At 53.6% G+C, this 19837-nt stretch overlaps 1 long non-coding RNA gene across 1 annotated transcript; it reads left to right on the forward strand.

The window, feature by feature from the left end:
* Positions 1 to 1183: 1183 nt before the first annotated feature.
* On the forward strand, positions 1184 to 15764 carry LOC119288853. The gene is made up of 3 exons (XR_005141309.1): positions 1184 to 1249; positions 1318 to 1380; positions 15389 to 15764. It is a non-coding gene; the product is annotated as an uncharacterized LOC119288853 (long non-coding RNA).
* The last annotated feature ends 4073 nt before the right edge of the window (positions 15765 to 19837 follow it).

The following is a 19837-nucleotide window of genomic DNA, read 5'->3' on the forward strand; positions in this document are numbered from 1 at the left end:
CTGCCGCTCGCTGGAGATCCTCCATCGAGCAGCGCCTTCGCTTCCAGGAGACCCTGCTCGAGAAGCGCTGCCGCATCCAGGAGCTGCTACCCCGAGCAGCGTCGCTGTTTCCAGAAGCTCCTTCCCGCCACGTCTTCGTCCCCTCCCTGAATAGCGCCGGCTACATCCTCTCCCCCGAGTAGATGCCGCTTCTGCGTTCTTTCACACGAGCAGTGTCGCGTCTACTACATCGGGGTCTCCTCTACTTCCTCACTCCAACCCGTGAGATTTCTCTTTGTCTTATGAGGTTTATTAGTCTCGGGTATATGTTTTGTGATGTGTGATCTGTGACAGAACAGGAGCTATAGTTTTTGATAATTTCTTGAATCATTAGATAGAATCTACTTAAAATAGAGTTTAAAGAAATAAGGCGAAGAGAGTAGACTCCAAAATGAATGAGATTTAATTAAATCATCAGATGGAAAGTGAGGTACTGAAAGCAGATCGTAACCATATGTGTAGGCGTTTCAGAATTCAATATGTTACTTGCATCTTAGGATTTATGGAATGCAGATTGCTCTGTACTTTTATGAGCAAGTCAGTATTATTACACACTATAGCCTTTTCAGTTAAAGCTAGACCAAGAAAAGCAAAGTGGCATCTCCGCCTCTAAATTTTATTTTCCATAGTCAATAAATTAGAAGGGGCTAGTACCTTTAATAACATGAATGCGGATTATGTAAAGCTAGCTAGGCCATACATACACTTCCTATCTCAGTCATACATTGGGCAAACTTTTTGTTTGGATATGTACTGCACTGGTTGTGCTTTGGAAGTCACTACAGAAAATTGTAACAATTGCGAGTTTTGTTCTTAGAAGATTTGTGAATAGTTCGCAGTTCTAGGCCAATTGTTTGGGCTATCTCAAAATATGGCATTTAGCTTGGAGGAGACCATATCATGTGCAGAATTATAGGCCCTCTGTTCTAATTTCTTCCATAGTTAAGTTATTATTGCATAGAGGTGATGTGAACAAGAACTGATGTACCAATCCGACTCACACCCATGCATGTACAGCTTCAGGATATGAACGTGATTATCCGAGGATCCATGTTGCTTAAATTCTTTCATTTATCATGGTTGTACCATTGATTTGGTCCTTCAATTTGAATTTTAAATTATGTAATTAGTCTTTGTCTCCTTTGAGAAGCGCGCCTCCTCCTTGTCCTCTCCACCAAGCAGCGCTGCTTTGACTACGTTGACTGCCCTGGTTAGCACCTCATCTACATCTTCGCGCCAAAGCAGCATTGCCTAACCTCTAATTCTTCGTCCAAGCAGCACCGCCTACGCCCTATGCTTCACCGCCCGATCAGCCCCGCCTCCTCTCCTTCTCAACCAACGGTGAGATTTCTTTGCTATTGTCGGTGTACTAGATTAGGGGTACCCTAGTACCCCGAACTTGTGCACGGGAAGTTGCAGCACCCCGCGGCAAAGGCTTGCCGGGTGATCGCCAAGATCCCCCAAGGTTCCTTGGAGCCATCCAAGAACAAAGTATTTAAGCTAAGGAGACAAGACCCCGGCAAGAGGAGCTTGCCGGAAAGGCCAACCAAGACGCTCCAATGAACTTGCCGCGACGCGCCACGCGCTCCGGCAAGGCGACAAGGCCCCGGCAAGAGGAGCTTGCCGGGAAGACAAACCAAGGTACCTCGAAGCCCGGTGAGCGACAAGCTTCCGGACCCGACAAGATAACAACAGCGGCAAGGCGCTGCCGCGGCAGGCGGCCACTCTGCGTCCACGCTCCAGCGCATCCACCAACGTGTCGCTCTAGGGGCCTCTCCGGGCGTGCATGGCGGGAGGCTGTGCAGCCAGCGGTGCGCAGTGGCATGCGAAGCTGACAAGATCGCCATCGTGGCGAACGGTGGCGCCCCTAACGGTCCTTTTCTGCACTATTCGGGCGACTCAGACGGGCATTTAATGCCCTTGTCCCCTGCCGTCAGGGTTAGGTAGGGTGCACTGTACAAGCAACTGTATCAACTACCTCGCTTTTTACGTTTTTACCCTCCTCTGCGTTGCCACCTGTCGGTGACCCCTTTAGCGTATAAAAGGAGGCCCATGCGCAACGTAGAGGGGGTTCGGCTCATAGGTTCGAAGCCTCAGACAGTTTGCTTCGATCCATCCGTAGCCCAGAGAACACCACACTCTCACTTTGGAGAGCAAGAACACCAGATAATACAACCATACAAGCAGCAGTAGGAGTGTTATCTCTCCGGAGAGCTCCGAAGCTGGGTAAACTGCTCGTGTGCCTCGCCTCGATCTGCTCTTCGTGCGATCTCCGCCCCCCGCCGAACCGAAAGGGGCCCGGTCCGCCGGCCCTATAGGTGTTCGAGGATCAGTTTCCCCGACATCTTTGGCGCGCCAGGTAGGGGGCGTCGAGATTGCGTGAACCTGATTCGGCGTTCACACGAGCTCGATCCTTATTCCCTTCATCAACATGCCACCGAAGAAGAAGACTTCGGCGGCGGCCGCCCCATCCACGTCCCTTCCGCCACCGTTGGAGCAAACAAGTGGTGGGATGGACGCCGGCGGAAGAAAGGACGTCGACGAGGAAGCCCATGATGCCGCCAGGTCCAAGAACAAGGCTGCACAAACCTCTGCGACTGTACATGTTCCACGCCACTCTCAGGAGGCGCAAGATCAACAGCGTCATGGCACTAGCAGTGCCATACGCATGATAGCCCAAGACCAAGCTGGTGGATCTCGGGCCGCTCAAGACCAGCATGCACGCCAGCGCGCTGGCACGAGCGGGGCACGGTCGCCCGGACGGGATACTGCTCCTTCTAACATAGTTAGAAGTTCGAGCACGTCCCGCTCCTCGCGCCGTCCGCCACTGCCACCCACTACCCCAGCAGAAGCTTTGGCGCGAGCCCAACTTCTCCTAGATTACCCTCCGACGTTAGACAAGATCGACGAATGGAGATCCACCATCCAGAGTCTCATCGGCTACGCCAACGGCGACACTCCACGGTGGCCGAGCGCGTCGCCGCCGCGGCAGGACCGTCGGACGCGAGCCGGTGGCGACGAAACGGGTGGAGGTGCAACTACCATGCAATCACCGCCCCGAAGGCCAAGATCGCCGACTCGTCGGATCCACCTCGACAGTGACTCCACTGCATCGTCGGATCCACGAGCTCGTCGTGATCAGTGCCAAGTTCTTCATGATCGACAACAAGAAGACGCTCGAACCCGCATCGAGCGCCGAAGAGAAGCGCGACGTCAATCCGACAAGCACGCTGGGCCCTCTGTTGACATGCATGCGCCAGGGGAACCAGGCGATCTGCCGTATGTGGTAGGTTGTCCTGCGTTCACTCGTGAGCTGCGGCAAGTCCAGTGGCCCAGTACAAAGAACTTCAAGCCAGACGTACCGGAGAAGTACGACGGCAAGACGCATCCGTCAGAGTTCCTCAGCATTTACACTATTGCCGTGCAAGCTGCCGGGGGACGGGATGACAAGATCCTTGCCAACTACTTCCCGCTCGTGCTCAAGCCCAATGTCAGATCCTGGCTCATGCACTTGCCGGACAACTCCATATCCTCTTGGGCCGATCTGTGCCATCAGTTTGTCGGTGCCTTTACCGGCGGACACAAGCCTCATGGCCAGGAGAGTGATCTTCATTTGCTCGCCTAGAAGGAAGGAGAGCCCCTGCGCAAGTACATTCAGAGATTCAGTAGCGTGCAGCACAACATCCCAGACGTCCAGCCTGCCGCGGTGATCAGCGTGTTCCATCAGAATGTGCGGAACCGCAGGATGCGGGAGGAAATGGCGATGTGCAAGATCAGGGACGTCAGTGAGTTATATGCACTGGCCGACAAGTGCGCGCGTGCTGAGGAAGGGAGGAGACTCCCCGGAGAAAATATAGGAGCGGGAGGATCTGACAACGAAGATGCCGCCCCGACAAGGAAAACCCGGCGGCGGAACAACAGAAGGAGGAAAGGCAAAGAAGTGCTAGTTGTTGAGCAGTCCGGCAACGGTGGCGGCGCCAAGGAAGCCAAAGCTGGTGACTCCGGCAAGGAGGTTGCCGCGGAGGTGGCGGTCGCCGACAAGCAGGATGGCACCAACAAGCAGTATTGTAAGATTCACCGCACCAAGGGCCATGATCTTCAGAACTGCAAGAGGGTCGAGCAACTTGTTGAGCAACAGAAAGCTGAATACGAGCGGCGCGACAAGGAGAAAGCCCAGGAAGGAGCTGGTGGATCCGGCAAGAAACGTCCTGGCCGAGGAGGACGCCGCGGCAAGGCCAAGCAGCGGCAAGGAGACAGACCTCCTCGCGGCCGCGACAAGGATGAAGATGACGGCGACGATGAAGATATGGATGATGAGGAGACCGATGAGCAGGAGTTCCAGAAAGCTACAGAGGTCCTGTGCGTTGACGGTGGTGCTTCTCTGCATGCCTCGCACCGCCAGCTCAAGCAGTGGATGCGGGAGGTTAATGTAGCAGAACCACCCGTCGAGTCACGCAGGCCTCTGAAATGGTCCAGCACGCCTATCATCTTTGATATTGAGGACCACCCGGATCGCATAACTACGGTCGGGTGCTTGCCGATGTTAGTTTCACCAACAATCCGCAACCTCAAGGTCACTAAGATGCTAGTTGACGGCGGGGCCGGTTTGAACTTGATCTCCTCCGTGGTGCTCCAGAAGCTCCAGATCCCTGACAGCGAGCTCGAAGAGACCGGCACATTTCAAGGAATCAACTCGGGAAGGAGCAAGCCAAAGGGAAAGATCACATTGCCGGTAACATTTGGCAGTGAGATGAACTTCAGGACTGAGAGGGTCACGTTTGACGTTGCCGATTTTCCATTACCTTACAATGGAATCCTTGGCCGTCCAGCACTCGCCAAGTTCATGGCAGCCTCTCACTATGCGTACAACGTACTGAAAATGACAGGCTCAATAAGTATCATCTCTGTCCCTGGCGACAAGAAGGATGCTCTTATCTGTGCCGACAAGATCTACCAGGAAGCAGCAGCCGCAGCAGAACGAAGGACACTTGCCGCTGAAGCTCCCGGGGGGAAGAAGAAGACCAAGTCCGGCAAGAGCTCTGATGCCCACTCCGGCAAGCGCACCTCTTCGGAGTGCTGCGCTACCGTCGAGGACGTACCATCGAGCTCCACCGGCAAGTGCAAGAAGGCGATGGCAGCTCCGCCTGCGACTAAGAAGGTGTCCGCTAAGGAGGATGGCACTGGTGGTACCTTCACCATCAGCGCCACTCTTGACCCCAAATAGGAAAGCGCGCTCGTTGCTTTCCTGCGGGCGAATGTCGACGTATTTGCGTGGCAACCGTCTGATATCCCCGGTGTTCCCAAGAAAGTGATTGAGCACCACCTTGCCGTCTGTCCTCATGCGCGGCCCGTCAAGCAGAGAGTCAGGAAGCAGGCAGTTGAGCGCCAAGAATTCATCGCAGAAGAAATCAAGAAGTTGGAAGCAGCAGGCCTTGTCAGAGGAGTACTCCATCCCACGTGGTTGGCCAATCCTGTTGTTGTGCGCAAAGCTAACGGGAAATGGAGACTTTGTATTGACTTCACTAATGTTAATAAAGCTTGTCCCAAAGACCCATTTCCCTTGCCGCGTATTGACCAGATTGTTGACTCCACAACCGGATGTGATTTGCTTTCATTTCTTGATGCATACTCAGGATATCATCAGATCTTCATGGCAGAAGAAGATGAAGAGAAAACCGCATTTATCACCCCGTGTGGCACATACTGCTTCGTACGGATGCCTTCCGGTTTGAAGAATGCTGGTTCAACATTCGCAAGAGTAGTTCACCATGCTTTTGAGCCACAAATACACAGAAATGTGGAAGCTTACATGGATGACATAGTGGTCAAGAGCAAGGACAAAGCGACCTTGATTCAAGATTTAGATGAGACATTTGCAAACCTGCGCAAGATCAACCTCAAGCTTAACCCCGAGAAGTGCGTGTTTGGAGTCCCTTCCGGCAAGCTTCTCGGGTTCTTCGTGTCTCAGCGGGGAATTGAAGCCAATCCCGACAAGATCAAAGCCATCGAGCAGATCGAAGCACCAAAGCGCGTCAAGGATGTACGAAGGCTTGCCGGTTGCGTGGCTGCTCTCAGCAGGTTTATCTCTAGGTCTGCTGAGCACGCCCTGCCATTTTTCAAAATTTTGAAAAAGGCAGGTCCAATGAAATGGACTCCGGAAGCGGAGGCTGCGCTGCAGGATTTGAAGAGATACCTGTCCTCCACTCCAACACTTGTCGCACCTAAGCCGCAAGAGAAGTTGCTGTTGTATATAGCGGCAACCAATCAAGTGGTTAGTGCTGCGTTAGTAGCGGAGAGGGAGGTGGATGATGAGCCAGCAACCACGGCAGATCCATCCAGCGACAAGCAGGGGGCTTCGCCGACAAGCTCTGGTCCCGATAAACGTGGGTTTGCGCAGGAACAAGATGAGATGCCAAGGAGAATGGTGCAGCGCCCAGTCTACTTTGTCAGTTCTCTTCTGCAGGGAGCTAGATCAAGGTACTCTGGTGTGCAGAAGTTGCTTTTTGGCCTCCTTATGGCCTCGAGAAAGCTGCGCCATTACTTCCAAGCACATGTGATCACAGTCGTCACTCGCTTTCCGCTGAAGAGGATACTGCAAAATCCAGAAGCAATAGGCAGGATTGTCGAGTGGGCGCTGGAATTGTCAAGCTTTGGCCTCAAGTTTGAGAGCACCTCAACTATCCAAAGCAGAGCGTTGGCAGAGTTCATAGCAGAGTGGACGCCAACCCCAGATGAAGAAATTCTAGAAACGAGCATCCCATCAAAGAGGCAAGCAAAGAGTGGCTGATGTACTTTGATGGTGCCTTCTCGCTGCAAGACGACGGTGCAGGCGTACTGCTTGTCGCACCCACCGGAGAGCACCTCAAGTACGTAGTCCAGATGCACTTTCCCAAAGAGCAAGCAACCAACAATACTGCAGAATATGAAGGATTGCTTGCCGGTCTCAGAATCGCAGCAGACCTTGGGATTAAGAAGCTCATTGTCAGGGGTGACTCACAGCTTGTCGTCCGACAAGTGAACAAGAACTACCAGAGTCCGTTGATGGAAGCGTATGTCGATGAAGTGAGGAAGCTAGAGGAGCACTTTGACGGCCTACAAATGGAGCATATCCCAAGAGCTCAGAATGATATCGCTGACGGCCTGTCAAAATGCGCCGCACTAAAGTTACCTGTGGAACCAGGGATCTTTGTGCTTAAGTTGACTCAACCATCCGTAACACCATCAACTGGACAAAGCAAAAAGAGGAAGTTGGTTTCTGGTGACTACTTTCCGGCAGAGCTCCCCGAAGCCGCCGCCAAGAAAGTCCCCAAGATCAACACCACAGATGCCGAGGGGCAGTCTGCTCCGGCAAGCCTTATGGTTTGTTCCATTGAAGCAGACGCTCCCGACAAGTTTTGTTCCGGCAAGCTTGCCGGGGAACATCAAGCTCCGGCAGGGCCGCAAGTCCTTGCCGTAGAAGCAGATGTTCCCGCAGCAGCAGATGTGCCTTTAGTCCTTGTTGTCGAGCCACAAGCTCCAGCATGGGCACCGCAGATTGTCCATTTCCTTCAGACAGGAGAACTTCCCGAAGAGCAAGAAGAAGCAGAAAGAGTAGCCCGGCAGTCAAGTATGTACCAGTTTGTCGATGGCATACTGTACAGAAGAAGACTCAACGGTGTGAAATTGAAGTGTATTCGCCGGGAAGATGGACAAAAGCTGTTGGCAGAGATACATGGAGGCATATGTGGCCACCACATAGGCGCAAGAGCACTTGCCGGCAAAGCTTTCCAGCAAGGTTTCTTTTGGCCGACAGCCCTCCAGGATGCAACTGCACAAGTAACCAAGTGTGAAGCGTGCCAGTTCCACTCCAAACAGATACACCAGCCAGCTCAAGCTCTCCAGACAATCCCTTTATCCTGGCCATTTTCGGTCTGGGGGCTCGATATCCTCGGCCCCTTCCCCCGAGCTGTCAGGGGCTTTGAGTACTTGTACGTTGCAATCGACAAGTTCACAAAGTGGCCGGAAGTGCAGCCAGTGAGGAAGGTGACAGCACATTCTGCAGTCAAGTTCTTCAGGTCAATTGTTTGTCGTTTCGGGATCCCTAACAGGATCATCACCGACAACGGTACGCAATTCACGAGCCGCACCTTCTTGCAGTACGTCCAAGACCTTGGCACCAAGGTCTGCTTCGCTTCTGTTGCTCATCCGAGAAGCAACGGTCAAGCAGAGAGGGCAAATGCTGAAGTGCTGCGTGGGCTCAAGACCAGAACTTTTGACAGGCTGCACAGGTGCGGAAGGAACTGGATCGAGGAGCTGCCAGTGGTTGTTTGGTCGATCAGAACGACGCCAAATCGAGCCACTGGCCAGACACCTTTCGCTCTATTCTATGGAGCAGAGGCAGTTCTCCCCACGGAACTCGTATACGGATCACCTCGAGTGCTCGCTTATGATGAGCTTGAGCAAGAACAGCTGCGGCAAGACGACGCGCTGTTCCTTGAGGAAGATCGTCTTCAGGCTGCTGTACGAGCTGCTCGATACCAGCAAGCTTTGGGCCGCTATCATAGCCGCAAAGTTAAAGCCAGAAGCTTCGAGGAAGGCGACCTTGTTCTTCGGCGCGTTCAGTCCGCCAAGAATTCCAACAAGTTGACGCCGAAGTGGGAAGGCCCTTATCGGGTGAGACGAGTCACAAGGCCTGGCGCTGTCCGCCTTGAGACCGAAGATGGCATTCCAGTGAGCAGCTCCTGGAACATAGAACATCTTCGTAAGTTTTTCCCATAAGGCGCGGTTGCCGGAACCCATTCCGGCAACCACCTTTTGTACAAGTCTTGCCGCTGTTGCATGTAATCCTTTGTACAAAGCCGGGCGCAGATCCCGTGCATAAGTAAAACCCATGTGCTCCGCACAGCTTGTCCATTTCATGCGTTAGTTCCTTTCTTGCATGCGATTATCTAACACTTTGTGCAGCACTTACACCCGGTAAGCAGTAACGAGTCGAAGTGCTCCATATTATTATTTTCTCTTCTTTCTTTTTCTTTTAAAGGAAAAGAAGGTTCCCTCGCACACAAGTTTGCCGGGGGGGAAGGAGAAGATTGTGGTATGGACCAGGCGTCGTTCAAGCAAAGACTTGCCTTACCGGGAAGCAAATGACAGAAAAGCTAAGTTGCCAAAGTTTGAGCAATCTCTTTTTAAATTTTTGAGTTATCTTCCTCGAACGACCCTGCTTTGTATGGAAAACCTGTGCACGGAGGAACCGACTCGTGACTAGTTGCGCCCTTACTTTGTTTCGAGTCCGCTCAACAGCTTAAGTGTGCTGCATCTAGTCGCGACAAGGCTTCTTGTCGGAAGCGGCACCGCCAGCAGGCTGCTGAAGTTCCGCACTCAGCGCTCGCGGCTCGGGCGCCTGCGCCGACAAGTTCCCTAAAAGCGTAGGGTGAAAATATACAAAGGAAGGAATCTAGTAGAGGAAATAACATTGCAATTGATAACAGAAATAAAGTTATATTACAAAGATAACTTGTCGCAGCTCTAATAGACTGTTTTCGTGACATGACTAGCAGCGACAAGGGAAAAGAAGAAATGGGCGGTCTAATCTACGCGCCCGCCCTCGACTCGCTTGATCTCGCTCACCTTGTCCACAATGGGTGCGACAAGGGCCTTGAGTGCGTCCAGATCGGTGTCAGGCGGCAAGAATCGGAGGACATTGGTGAAGCTGAGGCCTGGATTGCGGAAGGCTACCTTCATCAGCACCTTTTGAAGAACCCCGGCGCAGATTTTGCGTGACTCGTCGGCCAGCTGCTTCGGGATCCTCTCCCGGAGTCGCTGGAGTGCCGTCGCCACGCCCTTGAAGAATAGGCTGAGCTTGGCGCTGCGTTGAAGGCTCTCGTCGGAAGGATACCCAAAGTCATCCATCCCCAGCTGCACCAGCTCCTCGTTGATGACGGCGGCAGTGTTCACCAGGCCCTCGGTCCAGTGCTCCACCGTGTCTCTGAACGAGTTCTGGGTAACTGCAATGCTCTCCAGCAGTGCAGCGTCAGCCTTGACCTTCTCCGCCAAGGTCTTCTCCCGCTCCTTGGCGGCCTCCAGCGTCTGCGTCAGCGTGGCTAGCTTCAGCTCCAGATCTGCTTTGGAATCCTTGGCGGCGCTGAGCTCCTTGCCCCTCTCAGCGAGAAGACCTTGCAGTTCACCATGGGCGGCAGCATCCTTCTCGCGCTCACGCTTGAGAGCGGCAATCTCCTCGCCGCTCTTCCCAATATCGGCCTCCAGCCGCGCCACCTTCTCCTCTAGCTCCTTATTGGCGGCCTCTGCAGTTGCCGCAGCATCCTTTGCCTCCTTGAGCGCCCCGCCAAGTGCTCGCTCGCGCTCGGCGAGCTCTTCCTCGTAGCTGTCGAGGTGGGCCTTCCGCTGCACTAGCTCGCCTTCCCGCGTGGACTGCTTCTCGGCAGCAAGTCTTTGTTCCTCCTCAGCCTCGGCCTTCTCGAGAAGAAAGGCCGTGCGCTCCTCATCTACTCGCTCCTGCTCCTGCGCCAGGGATCGAAGAGCTTCTTGATTTTGGCTCCGGAGCTCCTCCGCGCGCTTCTCCATGTCAACTCCCACCTTCGCGACAAGCGCTTCCCGGGAAGCCAGCTTGGCTTGCCGGGTGCGGTAGAGTGACAGCAGCTTCCGCAGCAGCTGCTCCTCCTCAGGCTCACCACTGCTACTGCCGGGTGCGTCAACCAATGACAGCCCAGCAGAGGCGAGCACCTCCCCGTCGAAAGTCTCCCCCTCGACTGGCGCCCTGGAGCTCGACACCCAGGGTAGCTTGATGAAGATGTTGTCACCGGCCTGCAAGTAGGCGCCGGGCTGGGGCTCCTCGGAGCCCGGCTCCGCGGAAGCGGCAGAGGGTTCGGCGGTCGATGCAGCGCCCGGCGCTCCTGCGGCCTCAGGGTCGTCAGTGCGATTGCCCGATCCCTCGCCGGCTCCCGCAGCAGCAGCCCCGGCGGCCTCCTCGCTGGCGGTCTCATCAGCCCCGGCACCTTCCTCGTCGGCGCCCTCTGTCTCCATTGGCTCGAAGATGGGTCTGAAGAACGAAGAAGGGAGGAAAATCAATCAAAAATTCAAGGAAAGAAAAACAGAAGAAGCAGAACCCAAGGGGAAGTTTTAGGGCAAGTGGATTACCTGCGCCAAGATCTTCAGTTGCGGCCTCGGTCGCCGCAGGATCAGCAGTGCCGTCCCTTGCCGGAGAGTCCCCCCTTGCTGGAGAGCGCTCCCTTGCCGGGGACTCCTCCCTTGGCGGCGTAGTCGAAGCAGGTGGCACTACGGGACCGGCCTTCGGGCGCTCCTGATGAGGCTGCTCTGCTCCTGCACAAGTCAAGAAGCAAGATATCAACAAAGGAAAAAGCACTCAAGCGCGCCCGACATCAGAAGGCTAAACTATGAACTTACGCTGGGGGCTGCGCTGGGGGCTGCTCCGAGGGGTGATTGCCGGGTCCGTCAAGGTGGTCTCGGACCCACCTCCTGCCGACGTGATGGGGTCATCCTCAATGACGATCACCGCGGCCTTGGCCCTCTTCGCCGCTCTCTGGGCCAGTGTTCTGAAAAGAAAAGAGTCCAGATTGGAGCAAGTCAGATACAAAATATAAACAGCAAGATTGAAGGATTATAAGGGCACCAAAGAAACTCACTCATCTTCCTCCTCATCGGAGCTGAGCGCGGAAAGATCGAAGTCCGGCCCTCCTCCGGTGCAGCGAGGTGGAGGAGTAGGATCCCTTGCCCACTTGGCGGGGGCGGCGGCGGTGGCCTGGGAAGATCCCGCTCCAGTTGCCGCTGTTGCGTGAGGCGCTCCCGCGGCAACATTACTTGTCGCGGTAGAGCGCGTCACGCGGCTCGGTGGCTGTGGAGCCGGCTGCCGCCTTGCTTCGTCCCCGGCCCTGCGAAGGCGCCTACTTGGCGGGGCCGGGGGCTCTGCCTGCGGCAAGCTCTCTGATGGTTCAGCCTCCTCCTCGCCGGCCTCGCTCGACTCGGCTTCAGAACCGGCAGGCTCCTCCTCGCCCATGAACTCCGCGCGTTCGTCAAGGTTTGCCGCCTCTGCAGCCTCCGCCTCCTCCATAGTGAACCCAAACACACCCGCAGCAGCTGCGGCCGCAGCCTCTTCCGCCCTAGTAGCGATGAGCTGCAGCTCCTCATCGGTGGTGTCACGGGTGAGGCTCTTCTGCTCGTCGGCGCGGACCGGCAATTCCTCCAAGGTGTCGAAGAACGCTTGCACAACGTCGTCCGCAGGCTCTTGCCAAGTCGGGACGATGCCGTGTGAATCGCACAACGGCATCATGGCGCGGATCCGGTCAAGCGAGGAGTTATTGCACAAAAGGAACTACGCCCCTCGGCAGTGTGAATGGGTGCTGGGGGTCGCGTTTGAATAACTCCAAGAGCATTGCATCCAACTCCAAGACAGTGAAGTTGTAGTTGAGGCCCGGCCGCAGCCTCATGATGTCCGCCGAATTCTTAAATTCCCAGGCGGGCCTCCTCCTCTCCTGCAGGGGGGCAATGCGGCGGCGGAGGAAATCTGCCCGGACAGCACCTACGGTGAGCCCGACAAGCCTGAGGCGAAGAATCCTATTGATGGCAATCTTCAGCCTCTCATCTTCCGGGGCCACGTTGCTCCAGTCATTGCCGCGCACTATTGGAGTTTGGCGCACGGCGGTGAAGGGCTGCGGATCCTCCTCGACGATCCAACACCACTCCGCTCTCCACTCCTCCCACTTGCTGCGGAGCTCACCCTCCAAGTATGCATCTTTCTTGCCGACTCTCGAGACCCAGGCAATCCCTCCGGCAAGCGGCTCTCCTCTCTCTACCCGAGGTATGAAGCAGTGGCAGAAAAGGGCTACACTAGGGTGGACTCCGACAAAGTTTTCGCACAAGTGTGCGAAAACTGCCATGGTCAAGACATCATTGGGGGTGAAGTCAAGGAGGCGGAAGCCATACGTGTTCATAATGTCACAAAAGAACTCCGAGAAGGGTGGGCAGAGCCCGCAGTAGAAGAATAGCGGGAAGAACGGGTACCCATTTGGAGCCGACTCCGAGGCAGCGGCCGGGAGTACCCTCGTGCGCGGATGCGCACGCGTCTCCGTCGCCCAAAAGAGGTAGAAGTACTCCCTCAGCTCCTGCACGCCGAGCTGGGGGGGTGAAGATCGCCCGCTCCTTCCGCAGCGCCGCGAGCCGCTGCGCCTCGGCCGACTTCACGCCCTTTCCCTTGTCGGCTTTCGAGGCCATGGCGGAGGTGGTGGAGAAGGTCGACGGCGTGGTGATGCTGGTGGCAATGGGGGGGCGGAGCGCTGCTCTCTCGGCTTCGAGAAGAAGAGGGGAGCGGCGGAGTTTGTGAAGAAGGAGTAGCAGCAAGCAGCGAGGGGGAACGAACTGCCCCTGTTTCCTCTGCTTATAAAGAGGGACGGGGCAGACGTTTCGGCCTTCTGCTTAAACAACCACCCATGATCTCTCCCACGATGCCGCAATCAACGCGTGCCGTTATGGGAGAGTGTGGTGGATACGGAACAAGATTTGGCGTGGCCCAGTCCGCGTGTGCCCGTGCCCTGTCTTGGGCCTGGCCCAACAGCGCTCGGCACCGTGTCTGGCCCAGGCCCGGGGGCTCCAATCGGTGTACTAGATTAGGGGTACCCTAGTACCCCGAACTTGTGCACGGGCAGTTGCAGCACCCCGCGGCAAAGGCTTGCCGGGTGATCGCCAAGATCCCCCAAGGTTCCCTTGGAGCCATCCAAGAACAAAGTATTTAAGCTAAGGAGACAAGACCCCGGCAAGAGGAGCTTGCCGGGAAGGCCAACCAAGACGCTCCAATGAACTTGCCGCGACGCGCCACGCGCTCCGGCAAGGCGACAAGGCCCCGGCAAGAGGAGCTTGCCGGGAAGACAAACCAAGGTACCTCGAAGCCCGGTGAGCGACAAGCTTCCGGACCCGACAAGATAACAACAGCGGCAAGGCGCTTGCCGCGGCAGGCGGCCACTCTGCGTCCACGCTCCAGTGCATCCACCAACGTGTCGCTCTGGGGGCCTCTCCGGGCGTGCGTGGCGGGAGGCTGTGCAGCCAGCGGTGCGCAGTGGCATGCGAAGCTGACAAGATCGCCATCGTGGCGAACGGTGGCACCCCTAACGGTCCTTTTCTACACTGTTCGGGCGACTCAGACGGGCATTTAATGCCCTTGTCCCCTGCCGTCAGGGTTAGGTAGGGTGCACTGTACAAGCAACTGTATCAACTACCTCGCTTTTTACGTTTTTACCCTCCTCTGCGTTGCCACCTGTCGGTGACCCCTTTAGCGTATAAAAGGAGGCCCATGCGCAACGTAGAGGGGGTTCGGCTCATAGGTTCGAAGCCTCAGACAGTTTGCTTCGATCCATCCATAGCCCAGAGAACACCACACTCTCGCTTTGGAGAGCAAGAACACCAGATAATACAACCAGACAAGCAGCAGTAGGAGTGTTATCTCTCCGGAGAGCTCCGAAGCTGGGTAAACTGCTCGTGTGCCTCGCCTGGATCTGCTCTTTGTGCGATCTCCGCCCCCCGCCGAACCGAAAGGGGCCCGGTCCGTCGGCCCCATAGGTGTTCGAGGATCAGTTTCCCCGACAGCTATTTCTATCATTCATCCTTAGTAATTGTGTAATGGGCCCTGCTATGGTGTTGAAATTTTCCTGTTAGCCTCAATATCTTAATTCTCTTCACGTTCACTTGATCAACTCAGTGCATGTTAAACTATTTTTATGTGTGTTCCTATTATAAGTGCTGCATTGGAATACGTTCTTTGCCAAAATATAGAGCATGTAGACAATTTTGTGTACAATGAGAGCTTCTCCAATGATTTTTTTGTCAAATGGTACATCTCAAATACTGTATTGGATTATAGATGACATTGTTGCCATACTCTGCTCAGATGATGCTAGACTCATTGTTTGCTTTATGACAAGTTGTTGTTCAGGACATTCCTTGCAGAAAGCCCTTTATTTGACCTTAATCCTTTCAGTAAATCATCCTTATATGCACCTAACTTTGTACAGCTTGAAAGAAACTAAGCATATACTGTAAAATTATCTGTATGTGTAACATACTGTAATAGTGCAGCATGTTGTTTGTATTGGTGTTATTACTCTTTTCATTATAGCAACTGGTTCATAGTTTGAAATTTCAAGTTTGGTTCGTAATGACTGGTCTTTCAAAAAAACTGAGTGCACAATCCAGTGAGCATCCAGTTTCCTGTTCGTTAAATGCACAACATACAAAAATTAAACAATGCCTTATCTATGGACCGAGGTTGCATGATTCTGGTTCTAAGCCAAGGGCAGACAGAGACCAGGGCTCTTCTAATAGTGTGTATTCAATGGATCGAATGCAGGCAAGCTGCTAAAGAGAAAGAACAAGATGTCGAGGTCCTACGGTGGCTACGGTGGGGCGCACTGGTGTAGCCCATACGAGCGACACAGGAGTGAGCGACCAGGAACCAAAAGATGCTGCCAGTATTTAGTAGTCAGGTCAGCAAACCTGTCTTGGTAGTTCCATCACCGAAATGAGGTGCCGTATGGATTTGTTCTCTCTTCTCATACATAATCCAGATTGATATTATCTTTCGCGTGATTTTGTGTTGATGTGTGATCCAGAATTTGGACACATACCCATGTGCTAGAAGGATCTGGTGTAGCTTGTTTAATCAATGCTAGACCAGTTTACATGTACTTCTGAATTTTTCATCGGTTGTACTTGCATATTGGAATGAAGGTGCTCAAGTTTAGCAACTCATACATTTTACTTCTTTATTTCTGTAAGTTGTGCCTTTTGGATTTTGAAAGTTGTCGATGGTTACAATTAGAATTGAAGCAATGCTACTTTATTCCCTTCGTGAAAGAAATGCTACTTGTACTGACTTTGTCGGGCGTTGTACTCTTTAGATAAGTGCTGTATCTTGCAGATTGTTAGGAATATGGCTTGAAAACTTCTTTCGGGGTAATTAGAAAAATGAACCACTAAACTGCATCTCATAGATGAACACTTCTATTTACTGTCTCACCCGAGTGAGTTCCTAAGTATAAACATGCTTTGCTTGGCATGCAGTTTTGGGGAAAAAGGAGGCATAGCATGTGTACAAATTGTTTGACCTTGCATTTTACTACTTAGTATTTACTATACATCCAAAATTGTACTTGGAAGTGTCAAAAAAATTCATTTATAATCATCAATAGTAATATTGCTATAGATATATACACACACTGAAAGTCTGAAATAAATTCTAGAAAAGGTACAACTATCATATCTTTTGCTTTGTCCTGTATTCAGTTTTTTAATCTTTTCCTAGTTTGATGTTAATATTTTGTTAGTTCATAGATGCTGCTAATTTGTACTTCAAAAATTTTAAACTTGATTTTGTTTTCTCAGCAGTTCAACAAGTTTTTTTCTCAAGCTTGTAAGTTTTGTCACAAGGAGGAGATTGTTAGAATGCTACAGAACTTTAAGTACATGCATGATAGTAGTTGTACCGGTCAACTAGGATGTCTACGTGATGTTTCTTGTATTCGTAGAAACAACACAATCATGTGGGGCGAGATTAAGCTATGATCTTCAAAATCATTGCAAGTTTGGTGATTCTTCGAGAGAGACATGTGGCTCTCTTTGAAGGACGCGGTCTCACAGGATGGTGGCGAGTCTGTTATTCACAAGACATCTAATAAATACATCCAACAAACGGTTGTGAACAAGCAATTTTTCTTCCTGTACATGCCTGCAGCTGTGCGTCAAGATCAAACCATTTGTATCTTAGTTTGAACAAAAGAAATATTATTGTCTTATGTAAATTCTGTTTACCAATGTAGTTGGATGCTACTGAATGGATCTATGAATGTTGAAATATTGAATTTTTTTGTCAATATGTGTTTGAGGTCTGCTACCGAATATTGAATCAATTCCTGTATGAATAGAAATAAAAAGAAATATATATGCTACCAAGATCAAGAAAACTGTCGGGGTAAGTAAAAGTCAAGGGCAGACTATCTGCTGGGGCACTATTACTGGAATATACTTCTATCTGCCGGGAAAACAGCATTTCCTGGCAGTGCAACTGCCGAGAGATCTATTTCCCGGCAGCCGTTCTTGTGGCAGTTCTATCTGCCGGGAGAAACTCTGTCCCGGCAGTTTATCTGCCCTCTTAAGGGCCTTCTCCCGGGAGATTACATGCCATTGCATTCGTGTTGTGGTGTAGTGCTTGCCGATGACGCATGTAACCCTTTGTACAAAGCCAGGCGTAGACCCTGAGCATAAATAAATGAAGCGCTGGCGCCCTAAGTTATAACATGCATTGTAGGTCGAGTCTCGTCCTTGGTTAGGGTTGATAGTGCTTAGCGGCGACTAACCCCTAGCTTAGAGGTCGAGTGTGCGTCTCTTTGTATTTCTTTTGTCTTCTTTGGTTCATAGGACACACCGATATCCGTGCCAAACCACTTGGGGAGAAAAGAAAGAGGAACAGACTAGCATCTAGCCCCCGGCAAGCCAGTATTGCCGGGGGCTACAAGAGCAAAGATTCACCCACGACGAACTAGGGTTGCCGGGGACTGCAGCTTCAGATAAGTTCTTCATCCCTTATCATGCATTCCATTATGGACTGAGGTATGTGAAACCTTGTTTTCCCCTAAGCTGCCGTGCTCCCATAACTCTAGGCCCTAGGGCTCATTCCTGGGGCCAAGTTTGGTCGTAGTCGCGGCAGCGAAAGGATGAAACAAGGAGCCTGAACCCACCTCATCCCTGCCTCCGCCAAAGGCGTGAGGAAGGTCGAGCGAAGTGGGGAGATGGCAAGGCCTGTTGCCGGGCAAGAAAATGTTTATTTTGAAGATATCAAGGATTTACTCCTTGTCATGGGTTCCACCCGCAAACAAATGACCCGGCAAGCATCCCTTTTTCATTAAAAAAATTCCACTCTGGTACAGTCCATAGGGAATGAAAAACATGAATGATGGGATTACAAGTTTTAAGTTCAACAAAGGCCCGAAGGCTTACAAACTAAAAAGAGATAAGGTGCCCGTAATCCCTTTCTTGTCCCTCTCCTCAGAAGGCAGGTCAAGGAGGCAAAAAGGACAAAAGGAGCGCCTACGCGAGCTACGGGTGGCAGAAGACACCAAGAGAACATCTTGGTGGCCGTCCAAAGGATGAATGGTGATGGCGGCGCTGGAAGTAGAGCTCGAAGACGAGGCGGCAGGACGTCAGCACACGTCGAAGGCATCGGTGCCCGCGTACTCCGACTTGACGGCCTTGCCGCCCGCCCTCTTCCTCTTCCGCAGCCTCCCAACGCCAGCCGCCCAAGGAGACGACCCCGAGAAGTTCAGGGAGCCGGCGACACGGATGATGGGGTCGCCGGTGCCGCACGGAGCGGCACCCGACACCTAGTCGGACCCGTCATCCTGCCGCCTACTACCCTCGTCGTCGCTGCCGCTGTCCTCCTCGTCACTCCTACCCGAGGAGGAGTCTTCACTATCAGAAGAGCTCTCCACGCAGCACCTTGCACGGGTCCCAAAGAGCCCGGAGACCTTGACGGAGAGAAGGCCACCCTCCATTAGCTTAAAATGGAGAGTGAGCCCCTCCGTCAAGCGGTGGATATGAGCAAACGTCTTCCATCCCCGACGAAGATACATCACGTGAGGGGCGGGGAAGTCGACGCGGACCCGTGTGCCACTGATCCCGCAGCCCCTCATGTGCAGCCGCAACGACTCCGGCGGATCCAGCTCCATCTCCCGCGCAAATGGAGTTGGGAGACGAAGGTGACGATGTGGCGACCGGCGTAGCCTGACGAAGAACTCACAAGGGTCATCCCCAACATGGCCCTCCATTGGAGGAGGAGCTGCTGGCGGAGGCGAGGCTGGCGCGCCACCCCGTCCTCCTCTTCCCCGAGCGCCTCGGCCTCGCCCCCTCCCCCTTCCCCTCGCGGCTGGCTATGCCACCGCAGGCGCAGGAGAAGGAGGGACGCATTGTCGAGCGACGAACCTCGCCGCCACTGTTGAAGGACCGGGATTCCCTCTCTCCATGACGGATGGAAGGGAGGAGCAGAAGCTGAAGGAAGAAAAAGATGAAAGAATGCCGGATGCCATCCTCCTCCTGCTCTTTATAAAGGATCGGGGTTGGGGCTCGGCCGCCCCGCTTGACCAATCAAGATACGGAAGGCGCGGGGAGCCGGGACCGACCCGCCGCCCCAACCAGCGACGACCTGGTTTCCCGCCTCCACCGTTTGCCACCCCAGGCGCATGGAAGACACGTGGCGGACGTGCAGAACCAAGGGGACAGGTGAGACGACCACTCCCCACCCCGTGATCGTGGGGAGTGGACGCCTTGAAGACCGCGCCTCAGCCCCATTCAGTAATGGGCCGCGCCTCCACGCCTCCCTCCATTTATGGGAAAGGCGTGAACCGCCCCTTTACTACGATGTGACGCATGCCTGCGGGAACCAACCCCACGCATGCCGCCCACGTCACATGCGCCTCCCCACGCCGCGCCACATGCAGGAATCGTGGGAAGCGCAGCGCGCGAAGAATCTTACCGCGGTAAAAACCGCCCCGCCTGCCCGCGCACCTTTTTTTGGCCTAGCCCAACAACGCGTTGCGCTAATGTGTGGCCTAGGCCCGGGAGCTCCTGTCGGTGTACAAAAAGAGGGGTACACTTTTTGTACCCCTATAACTGTGCACGGGCAGTCTGAGCCACGGGCACCACCACACCAAGCAAGGCAAGGGAGGTGAGCCAGGGTAAGACCGAAGCTCAAGAGAACTAGAAAAATGCCAAGGCCAAGACCACGAAGAGCAAAGGGGACGAAGCG

This window comes from Triticum dicoccoides, chromosome 4A (genome assembly GCF_002162155.2).
Source record: "Triticum dicoccoides isolate Atlit2015 ecotype Zavitan chromosome 4A, WEW_v2.0, whole genome shotgun sequence".
Classification (NCBI taxonomy): Eukaryota; Viridiplantae; Streptophyta; class Magnoliopsida; order Poales; family Poaceae; genus Triticum; species Triticum dicoccoides.